Genomic DNA, 11,666 nt, shown 5'->3' on the forward strand with positions numbered 1-11,666 from the left:
GAGGTTTATTTTTCGCAAAATAGAGAAGTTCAGTTCTTCATTTAAGAGCTGTAAAATTTTAGGGGCTGGCCCCATGGCCGAGTGGTTAAGTTCGCAAGCTCCGCTGCAGGCTGCCCAGTGTTTCATTGATTTGTATCCTGGGTGCGGACATGGCACTGCTCATCAAACCACGCTGAGGCAGCATTCCCCCATGCCACAACTAGAAGGACCCACAACAAAGAATATACAACTATGTACTGGGGGCTTTGGGGAGAAAAAGGAAAAAAATAAAATCTTTAAAAAAAAGAGCTGTAAAATTTTAAATGATACACAGTCTAAAATAATAAGTTAAAAAGAGCTTATAGTTTTATACTTAACTCACTCTTGTGTCTGCCTCTAGGAAAAATCATATTAATGCCCTATGGAAAATTATAATCAAACATCAACTGATTTCATTTTATTGAGGTTGTTTCCACCATCAAAAATTGGTCTGTTCTTCTTCATTTTCATTGTTCTCATTTTCCTAATGGCTCTGGCAACTTGTCCATAATGCTTCTCATCTTCCTGGACACCCATCTCCACACACCCATGTATTTTTTACTTAGTCAGCTCTCCATCATTGACTTGAATCACATCTCCACCATTGTCCCCAAAATGGTTTCTAATTTTCTTTTTGGAAACAAATGTATCTCTCTTATTGGATGTGGGGCTCAGAACTTCTTTTTCTTGACTTTAGGAGGTGCAGAAGCACTGCTCTTGACATCTATGACCTATGATCATTATATTGCTATTTGCTTTCCCCTCCACTATTCCATTTGTATGAGCAAAAGAGTGTGTGTGCCGATGATAATAGGATCTTGGATAATGGGCTTTGTAAACTCTTGCGCCCACACCACATATGCCTTCCATATCCCTTACTGTCAATCCAGAGCCATCAACCATTTCTTCTGTGATGTCCCAGCCATGTTGACTGGCCTGCATGGATACCTGGGTTTATGAGTACACAGAGTTTATGAGCACAATCCTCTTCCTTGTGTTTCATTTCATTGGTGTTGCATGTTCCTATGGCCGGGTTGTCCTTGCTGTCTACCACATGCACTCAGCAGAAGGGAGGAAGAAGGTCTATTCCACCTGCAGCACCCACCTGACTGTGGTGTCTTTCTACTATGTTCCACTTTTTTACACTTATCTACATCCAAGATCCCTCAGATCTCCAACAGAGGACAAGGTTCTGGCTGTCTTCTACCCCATCCTGACCCCAATACTAAACCCCATCATCTACAGCCTGAGAAACAGAGAGGTGATGGGGGCCCTAAGAAGAGTGATTCAGAGAATCTGCACTGAAAAAATGTAGACAAAGCTTTTTGTGTGTGTACCCAGGACTTGGTTATAAGTTCATTCATCCTTGTACAGAATTAAAAATATTATGTTATGCTTAGAATGCAAGGACTACAATTAATGTAGAGAGGAGGAATATCACTTAGGTCTGGACAAAATTATCTTGTAAATATACAAACATGTGAGTATATATATACATATATAAAATTCTAAGCCTTATCTTTTTTCTTCATGGTGCTTTTTCCCATCAATTTCAAATTAATTTTCAAATTCATGTACTTTTTGCTGATATGATGCCCATGATAATCATTGTCATGTAGAAATTAAAGCAGAAACTAACTGCAGTTGTCATTCAGCATAGCAGTTCTACTATTTTCAAATATATCTAAAACAAAAAAATTTTCCCTGAATGTCAAGATCTAATTGAGTCAGAAGACTTCTTGTTATTCTCATAGTAAACCTGTAATTTACCTGTGCCAGTTAGTCTTTCTTTTAATTTAAAAAATTTATCATTACAGGTATTTAGCTGAGACTTCAAGACTTCACTGCGGATTTGGAACTCCTAATACTACTCTGAATGGAATATGAGAGGTTTATGTCTCTATTAGGGTGATGAATGCTAAGGAAATGATTTAATTTCAGTTAGACCTCAGGACAACAATAAAAACTTGGAGGTGCTAACAGGGGTCAAGGAAACTGTGAAGTTAATTATAAGAGGAGTGGGTCAAAGATTTAGTCAAATTAGTGGGAATTAATTAGTCAAAGACATTCCCACACCCATCCCTGGCATTCTACATAAACTAAGTTTACTTCCCAAGTAATGTTAAAAAACAAATTCAACTGAGTAAATTTTGAAGGGTATATTGATTTTATTGAATGAATCAGGCAGCATCTCATCTAACAAATAGAAAAGTGCTCTGAAGAGCTTTACAAGGAGCTCCTGTAAAGAGGTGGAACAAGAAAGTCATTCTTGCAAAGAGCTGATTGTTTCAGGCAAGGTCACCTTCCCTTAGGGGATGGCAGGGATCTGTGAGGTGAGTTATCTCACTGGTGCTGACAGGTAATTCCAGATTGACTGTTTGAGACTCCAGCCCTGGGGAAGGTTGACACTGTAATTGAGTTAGGTATTAAGTCTCCGTTTTGTGATTTGGGCTTAGCACAAGGGACTCCATTATGGATCTGTTGTCTCTTTTTTAATAGTAGCCACTGCTACTCTTAGCATTAGATAATATCTCTCAGGTGAGATTTTATTCTCTACTACTGCATCTCATAGTTCTACTGAAATATGTTGAGACAAGCCAACATCTATGGATCAATTTTACTCATTGATATTATGGCTCAGTCACTATCACAAATAGACGTCACCATTACATCCAATAAAAATCCATCCGCTCAAGGAAACTCCCTGGGTGAAGTGCTGCCACTGCCATCAGTGATAAGTGTAGAAATGCTCTTTACCCTCTCAGGTATGGCAGGGAGGGGAAGGGTCATACTCTACCGAATTTGAAGGGCATAGCACAAAATGAAAATATGAGGCCTCATTCAAAAGCAAGAAAGACTACCATTATTGGTGCTAAGTATAAAGTTTTCCTTCAAAATCAGTTTATTAGCTATAAAATGAAATACAAATTACAAACAATATTTTTGTATCATAATTTTATATATAATCAATAATAATACTTTATTATGTAATATCTTTATCAGTCATAAGATTTTTCTGGCTCACTTTTCTTCGAACTTATTTTCCTTAAAATTTGTATTTTTAGGAACTTCATTTATTATCAATATAATTGAAAATATTGTCATTCACTGGCGGTAAATACTAAGATGCAGTTAAGTTTTGGTGATTTTTAATTTTGAGAATAATCTGCTTAAGTTACTGGAGATATTAAGAGTGCTCGTAGGTCGTGAAAATTTAGACTGAATTTCTGATACCTTATATCAAAATATAAATTACAGTACAGGTAGAACTAATGATTATCAAGGAGAATTTTTTTCTAAAAAAGGTTTCTCTTATGAATAAATTTCAACCTATCCATATAAATCAATTTCATGTAAATCTGAATTTAATTTTAAATATAAATCTAACAAATGGCATTTTAGTAATTCCTCTCAAATTTCTGGTGACTTACAGACTTTGTATAATAAAGCAAAAGTGGCTTCATTTTTCAAATGCTTATTTATTCATTTTATCATTATATTTTCAATTACAGGTTAAATCGATGCTATTTTTATTCTTTTTGTTAATAATTGATTTCTGAAACTTCATATAAAAAGACTTTTCTATTCCATGAATAATCTTTCATATTAAATTTTTAATCTTCAAATTATCTTTAAATTTTATTTCTATTTCTGATCCTGTGGATATTTGTTTTGCAATCTTGCAGCAGCTTTGAAAACTTCGGATTCTGGACTCTGATGATTTCTAATAACTCCCTCACATGCATTAGTGCAATGACCATGTGTACACTTTCATTTAAAATATTTTACTGACAAAGTTTACTTCCTAAGCTCCCTAGCATTTCCTGTCCTGACACTCAGGTGACATAGTTAATAATTTTTTAGTGGACACAGTGAAGGGCTCCGGGACTGAAGGGTAAGTCAGCCCCTGACCCCATCATGGGCCATTGCTGCAGCCAGGCAGAGATTCTTCTCTTTAGTGGGCAGTAGCCAGCTCCACCATTGCTGCTTCATCTGCAGCTGCTGCTGTCATCACTGCCACCCAGCACTTCACCCTGGGAGTTTCCTTGAGCTGATGGATTTTTATTGGATGCAATGGTGGCATCTATTTGTGATAGTGACTGAGCCATAATATCAACGAGTAAAATTGATCCATAGATATTGGCTTGTCTCAACATATTTCAGTAGAACTATGAGATGCAGTAGTAGAGAATAAAATCTCATCTGAGAGATACTATCTAATGCTAAGAGTAGCAGTGGCTATTATTAAAAAAGAGACAACAGATCCATAATGGAGTTCCGTGTGCTAAGCCCAAATCACAACCCAGCCACTCCACTGGGGTCCTGTAGTATTTTGAACATTTTTGTGTGTGCGCATGGATAGCCCAGGCCAATTGCTCCTTGTGCATGCTGCCTGAGCCCACTTGTGCAACTATTGTTGCTGGACCAAAGCTGCATGCTAACACTGTTGGCCAGCATAGCTGTTGTGCTCACATGCATTCTCAGAGATAAAATTATTAAGAATTGTAAGATTTCAACAACAGAGTATCAAGCAAAGCAAGGATCCTCTGAGTATGAGATTCTAGCAAGCACACAAGCCACATGTCCATGAGGCCAGCCCTAAGAAGAGTAGAATGAGTGAGTAGGAAGGGAATGGTGTCATGACAATCAGGAAAATTATGAAAATGTCTGCTGTTTTCATTAGAAATAATCTTAGGGAGTGTGGAATTGAGCAAAGGTACCCATTTCAGACTTCTTACTCATTTCAGGTAGTGAATTATGGCGATAATCAAGAGATCTGTATCTATTTTTGGCCCTGGCACACCACAGCCTAGGGGAAACCACACCACATCTTTGGATTTAGTTTGCTGAAAAGCAAGTTGGAGGCATTTTACCATATAGCATTAGTAAATAGTGTAGGAGAGGAAAAATAATTTGTCCTGTGTCCTAGATTTTTGACCTACACACCTACTGTATAATGAAAGTCAGATTAACGGGAAAAAAACAAAGTTTCACAACATGTATACTCCTACCTACATGGGAGAGACCAAGGAAAATCAACTCCCTGAAACGGCCCAAGTCTTCACCTTAAATATCATCGTCATCTAAAGACAAAAGTGTTAGGGGGAAGGGGAAAACCGTAATTGGAGGTTACCAGGAAAGGCACAGTAAATTAGGACATGGTTGTAATACAGGTTTAAGTTGCTGCCTTCCCCATTGATGAGAGTTTCTAGAGATTTGGTCATTCTCCACTTCCTGGTACAGAGAGGGAGACACCCTTACAAATGAAAATTTCCTTGATAAATACAAATGTCTCTTACACAAGGGTAACTTCTACTCCAGTTTTCAGAACTTGTCCTATGTCTATTGATTCTTAAAAATAACCAGCATAGGGGCTGGCCCCGTGGCCGACTGGTTAAGTCTATGCGCTCTGCTGCAGGCGGCCCAGTGTTTCGTTGGTTCAAATCCTGGGCACGGACATGGCACTGCTCATTAAACCATGCTGAGGCAGCATCCCACATGCTACAACTAGGAGGACCCACAATGAAGAATATACAACTATGTACTGGGGGGCTTTGGGGAGAAAAAGGAAAAAATAAAACCTTTAAATAAAATAACCAGCATAAAATAATATTTATGTTAAAGAGGCATATTTTGGTGTGGAAAATTCTGCTCCCCTTTAATGGCATCATTGAAATCCCTTTTAATGAAATTCCAACAAAAGCAAGAATAATTCAATTTTTCGTGCCAAAAACTCTGAAAATGGAGAAAAAGAGATCACCAACAAATACTGAGAACTCCAACTACAAGAAATGACATTCTTGAAATCTTTTATTCCAGTAGTCTTATGGCTCAGGAAAGCAGGAAGCTAATTTCTACTGATAGTGTCTCACCCACAGGCCAAAAAAGCTCTTAATGACATTAGGAAAAGCAATATAGAAAGAAGACAGAGTTTTAAAATATTCTCCAATTTTCTCCATTGTTTATGAGCATCTACTTCAGATAATTTTGAAAATTGGACAATGATGACTATGAGGCTAATATTACCCTAGTTTTCTTCCTCTCACAGGGTACCTGCTCCCTTTTCATTATGTTGCCTTTTAGCCATTCTTATTATCATCCAGTTATCAACTAATAATTATTATCTTGCACTTCTCATTCATTCTTTAATTGTTTCATGGTGTTGGGACTGGCATTGGCCACACCAAGATATGTCTCTTTGGCATGATTATTATCTGGGGCTGGTTACTTTGCAGACAGGAAAGCAACTGAAAAGTAGAGTTTACTTACCCTTTGTTAGGAGACATTTACACTGTAAAGGAAATCTCCATCTGTAAATATGCCTCCTCTCTGTACCAAGAAGAAGGGGGGGATGATCTTATCTCTAGAAAATCTTAATCAATGCCAAAGGCAAGGACTTAAATCTGTATAATAATCTTATTCCTGTTTCTGGTAACCTCCTGTAACTGACTCCCCCCATCCCCAACATCCTGCTTTGTCTTTAGCTGGATATGATATTTAAGGTGGGGGCTTCAGCCATTTTGGTGAGTTGCTCAGCTTTCCTGAGCCTCTCCCATGTATACATGTTATAAACTTTCTTTAATTTTCTCCTGCTATTCTGTATCGTGTGAATTTAGTTTTTTTTCTGGCCAAAAGAACCCAGAGAGGGTAGTGGAAATGTCTTCTTCCCCTACAATGGCAAGAAGATGAAATTTTTAAAGCACATGGTCTCTATTTGGATGCTTTTATAATGCACACTGTGTTCCTTTAGTGTTTTATTATATAGTAAATTATCAAAGTTTGATTTACAGAAAGGAAAAGGAATATTTCATTTCCCCTTCCTATTTTGAGGGGTGAGTATCTTTCCCACACAATGGAGTGTAGGCCAATTTGTGTGATAAATTGCCCTTACATTCCATCGTTTTCTATTTAAGTCCAAACTGGCATTTGGAGTCTGATTCTATCAGCTAGGGTTCTAAATTGAAAGCGAAAGAAAAAAAATGTATCCCAACTGAAACAAAAAAGAAATATATTAAAAAAGATTCGGTGGCTTACAAAATCTTCAGAAACACAGAAGAGTTAGACTTGGCGCATGCATATCATACACAACACCCAATAAGTGCCTGAAAATGAATTCTGTGAAGACACACCTAGGACAAAGTATGAATAAAGGGTATTATCTCCCCACTGAGGATTATCAGATTCAGTGACCTTATATCCATATGCATGGTTTAAAGGAAGCCTTGCAAGGAGACAGGCTTGAGAATTAGGTCCAGGAAAGAACTAGGCACGTGACTGATGCCTCAGAACTGGCCAGAGGGAAATACATTGGAAAAGATGAGAATGTTTTCCATAGTGGCTGCAACAGTTTGCACTCCCTCCAACAGTGTATGAGAGTTCCCTTCTCTCCACATCCTTTCCAACACTGTTTCCTGTCTTGTTAGTTATAGCCATTTGATGGGTGTAAGGAAATATCTCATTGAAGTTTTGACTTGCATTTCCCTGATAATTAGTGAGGTTGAACATTTTTCATGAGTGTGCCTATTGGCCACCTATATATTTTCCTTGGAGAAATTTCTGTTCAGATCTTTTGCCCATTTTTTAATTGGGTTGTTAGACTTTTTGGTGATGAGATGTATGAGTTCTTTATCTATTTTGGATGTTAACCCCTTATCTGATATATGGTTTGCAAATATCTTCTCCCAGTTGGTAGGTTGTCTTTCCATTTTGTTGATGGTTTCCTTTGCTGTGCAGAAGCTTTTTAGTTGCCTGTAGTCCCGTTTGTTTATTGTTTCCATTGCCCGGCCAGACATACTTGAAAATACTCTGCTAAGATCTATGTCAAACAGTGTACTGGCTAAGTTTTTCTTCTAGAAGCTTAATGGTTTCAGATTTACACTCAAGTCTGTAATCCATTTTGAGATGATTGTTGTGCATGGTGTAAGATAGTAGTCTAGTTTCATTCCTTTGCATGTAGCTGTCCAGTTTCCCCAACACCATTTATTGAAGAGATTTCCCTTTCTCTGTTGTATGTTCTTGGTTCCCTTGTCAAAAATTAGCTGTCCATAGATGTGTGGCTTTATTTCTGGGCTCTCGATTCTGTTCCATTGATGTGTGTGTGTCTGTTTTTGTGTCAGTACCTTGCTGTTTTGGTCCCTATGGCTTTGTAGTATATTTTGAAATCAGGGAGTGTGATACTTCCAGCTTTGTTCTTTTTTTTAGAATTTCTTTGGCTATTCAAGGTTTTTTGTTGTTCCATATAAATTTTAGGATTCTTCATTCTATTTCTGTGAAAAATGTCATTGGAACTTTGATACGGATTGCAGTGAATCTGTAGATTGCCTTAGGAAGCATGGACATTTTAACTAAGTTAATTATTCCAATCCAAGGGCATGGAATATCTTTCCACTTCTTTGTTTCTTCTTCAATTTCTTTCAACAATGTTTTATAATTTTCAGTGAACAGATCTTTCACCTCTCTGGTTAAGTTTATTCCTAGATATTTTATTCTTTTTGTTGCAATTGTAAATGGGATTGTATTCTTAATTTCTCTTTCTGTTACTTCATTGTTAGTGTATAGAAATGCAACTTATTTTTGTATGTTGATTTTCTATCCCGTGACACGACTGTATTCATTTATTGTATTTAAAAGTTTTTTTAGTGGATTCTTTAGGGTTTTCTATAGATAAAATCATGTCATTTGCAAATAGTGACAGTTTCACTTCTTCCTTTCCAATACAGATCTATTTTATTTCTTTTTCTTGACTCTGGCTTAGCTCTGGCTATGACTTCTAATACTATGTTAAATAACCATGGTGAAACTATGGTGATTCCTCAAAAAATTAAAAATAGATCTATCATATGATTCATCTATTCCACTGCTGGGTATTTATCCAAAGAACATGATAACATGAATGCATAAAGATATACACGTCCCTATGTACATTGCAGCATTATTCACAATAGCCAAGACTTGGCAGCAACCTAGGTACACATCAACGGATTAATGGATAAAGAAAATGTGGTATTTACACACAGTGGAATACTACTCAGCCATAAGAAGTGATGAAATCTGGCCATTTGTGACAACATGGATAGAACTTGATGGCATTGTGCTAAGTGAAATAAGTCAGAGGGAGGAAGTCAAATATCATATGATCTCATTCATAAGTAGAAGGTTAAAACCATGACAAACAAACACATAGAAACAGAGATTGGATTGGTGGCTACCCGAGGGGAAGGGGGGAGGGAGGAGGGTGAAAGGTGTTTAGACACATGTGTATGGTGTTTGATTGTAATTTAGTCTTTGAGTGGTGAACATTACTCAGAAATCATATGCTTTTGTCAGCTGTCATGGTTTGGGGGAACTTTGTGATATCTTTCTTAGTGGGTAGATGAATATAATTTCCTTGGTAAGAAGAAGTTTTCATACAGATAATTGGTACCAGAATGGTTCAGTGTCACACACTGTGGCAACGACCACTTTGATTTACCAACAATTAAGAATCCTATTTATAGAAGTGAGAACTGTTATTGAAAAAGTTGATTAATCAGGGAGACCAATTTCAACCCTTACTTTCAGAGTGGATGTGTGAACCCTTCCTTCCCCCACACCAGATTGCCAGGACTCTAGAATAAAATTCAATTCCTTTCTTTGGCCCACAAGAGAAAACCTGAGCAATATAGGACTACGTTAAGAAACAAAATTTCACAGAATTTTTGTCTTTACAAGTAGTGGCTGAGTTTCTTTCAATACACATTATAAATTTCAAAATTTTTGTCTATCTGGTGAAGTTAGAAGTGACAACTACAAAGCTGCAATGATATTTCTCTGGCGTTAAAACTTAATTCATGAAAATAGCAACCAAAAATTAGATGTCAAGTATTGATTAAAGAATCTTCACTGAAAGTAAATGAATTCAAAGACCTATAATTTTCAGAAGAAATCATTAAGCTCTGAAGAAGAGGAAGTGCTTACTTTCTCACAGAGAAAACTGACTATTTGATGCTCATTTAAAATGCAAGTAGAAATTTAACTATGCTACTAATTTTTAAGTATTTGGAGTTTATGCTCTGATTAATATCTCATAAGTTTTGTATGGTCTAGACCTATTTTCCCTGGACATAATGTCTTTCCAATGTGCAGTTTTACAATAAAATAATTTTTTGAGTATATGAATATCATGTTATGTCAGAAATGTTTACTTTTATATGTTGTCTACTTTACATCTTATCTGCCTCTAATAAATTATATTATCAAAAGTGTAGTTGCATTGTATTTTTCCAGGTAGTCTTGGTTGACTGCCTCTTAATTAGTGAGTTTGTGTTACTAGAAAGATTGTTGCATATCATTTCTTTAATTCCAAAAAATATCACAAGCATAATGGAAAATGGTGATGCAATTCTTTCTTTATAGTAATCTTTGGATACATTTTTCTTTAATTTCTAAATTATTCTTTCATTTTATTTTGTTAATAGTGTTGAAATTGTAATAGAGAAAAAAAGCGGGGTAAATAATTCTGAACTTACAAACATTCGTGTTGTACTACTGTAGGGTATTTTGAAAATATACATGTTTGGGACCTAAATCCAAGTTTTCTGATTCAGTTTGCTGATGCAAATAATCCATAATCAACCTATAAATCAAAAATTGGGGTAAGTTTATTATGAGCCAGGGTGAGGATTATAACCCAGGAAGGCCTTAGAATTTCTTCCAGAGAAGCATCAGTTTCAGGACAGTCATATATCTTTTTAGAACAAAGAAAGTACATTAAACACATGCTGAATACATTTTCAAAGAGGTATTCATTTGCAAATTATCAGGTTAACATGACCATGATGTCAGGAAAGAGACTAATCTGGGTGTTTCCAACAGGGTGTTCACCAATAGGGTGTAGGAAGGGAAGTATGCATTCTTTATCTCACAAAGTGCATTCTTTACTTTAATGGATAAGCAGATGTACAATGTATGTTTGATAGGCCATAAGTCAGGCTTTCTAGTTCAAGCTGTATCAATTTTGAACTTGAAAAGTTGCCCTATGTACCTCAGTATGTAAAAGTCTCCTGTCATTTTCCCCTTTTGATCAATATTCTTTCAATAGAAAGCATTGCTGAACAAAATATTGTCCCCTGGTGCCAGAGTGGTTGCTGCCTGCCCTGGGTCCATCATGTATCTTGGTGCTAGGCTTTTATTTGACTGATTTGCTCAGTTATCCACAGTGGGGGAAAGAGTCAGATATAGTGGACAAGTATAGAGGTATATATTAACAGGAGAAGTGTTTCATAGACTATGTAACTTTATTTTTAGATTATCACACAAACATTACACATGTGTTTTTACATGACTTTCTATAGTTACATTGTTTATAACAATCATAGAACAGGTAATCCAATACTTGAAATGATTAGCTTAAACTTCAATTCTTAGGCTTAGCCTTAATAAAAGGAGATTTGCTCAGGGTTGTAGGACTCATCAACCATCTCAAGTTGCTGAGAAATCATTACTCTAGCTTGCATGCCAGTCATACAACACTGAGGAGATAGTAATTAGTGTGAATATTATGACTAATACAAGAATTCCAAGGAATAGTAGAAATAGGAATTGCAATCCAGGTAGCAAATGGAAACCAATACTGGAAGGGAGCCAACCAAACAAATCAAAACAAGGTA

General features: G+C 36.4%; 1 pseudogene; it reads left to right on the plus strand.

Annotated features, from left to right (window-relative positions):
- Nucleotides 1–400: 400 nt before the first annotated feature.
- Nucleotides 401–1,333, plus strand: LOC138919955 (olfactory receptor 2L8-like; annotated as a pseudogene).
- Nucleotides 1,334–11,666: the final 10,333 nt, after the last annotated feature.

Source organism: Equus caballus, chromosome 21, assembly GCF_041296265.1.
Source record: "Equus caballus isolate H_3958 breed thoroughbred chromosome 21, TB-T2T, whole genome shotgun sequence".
Lineage (NCBI taxonomy): Eukaryota > Metazoa > Chordata > Mammalia > Perissodactyla > Equidae > Equus > Equus caballus.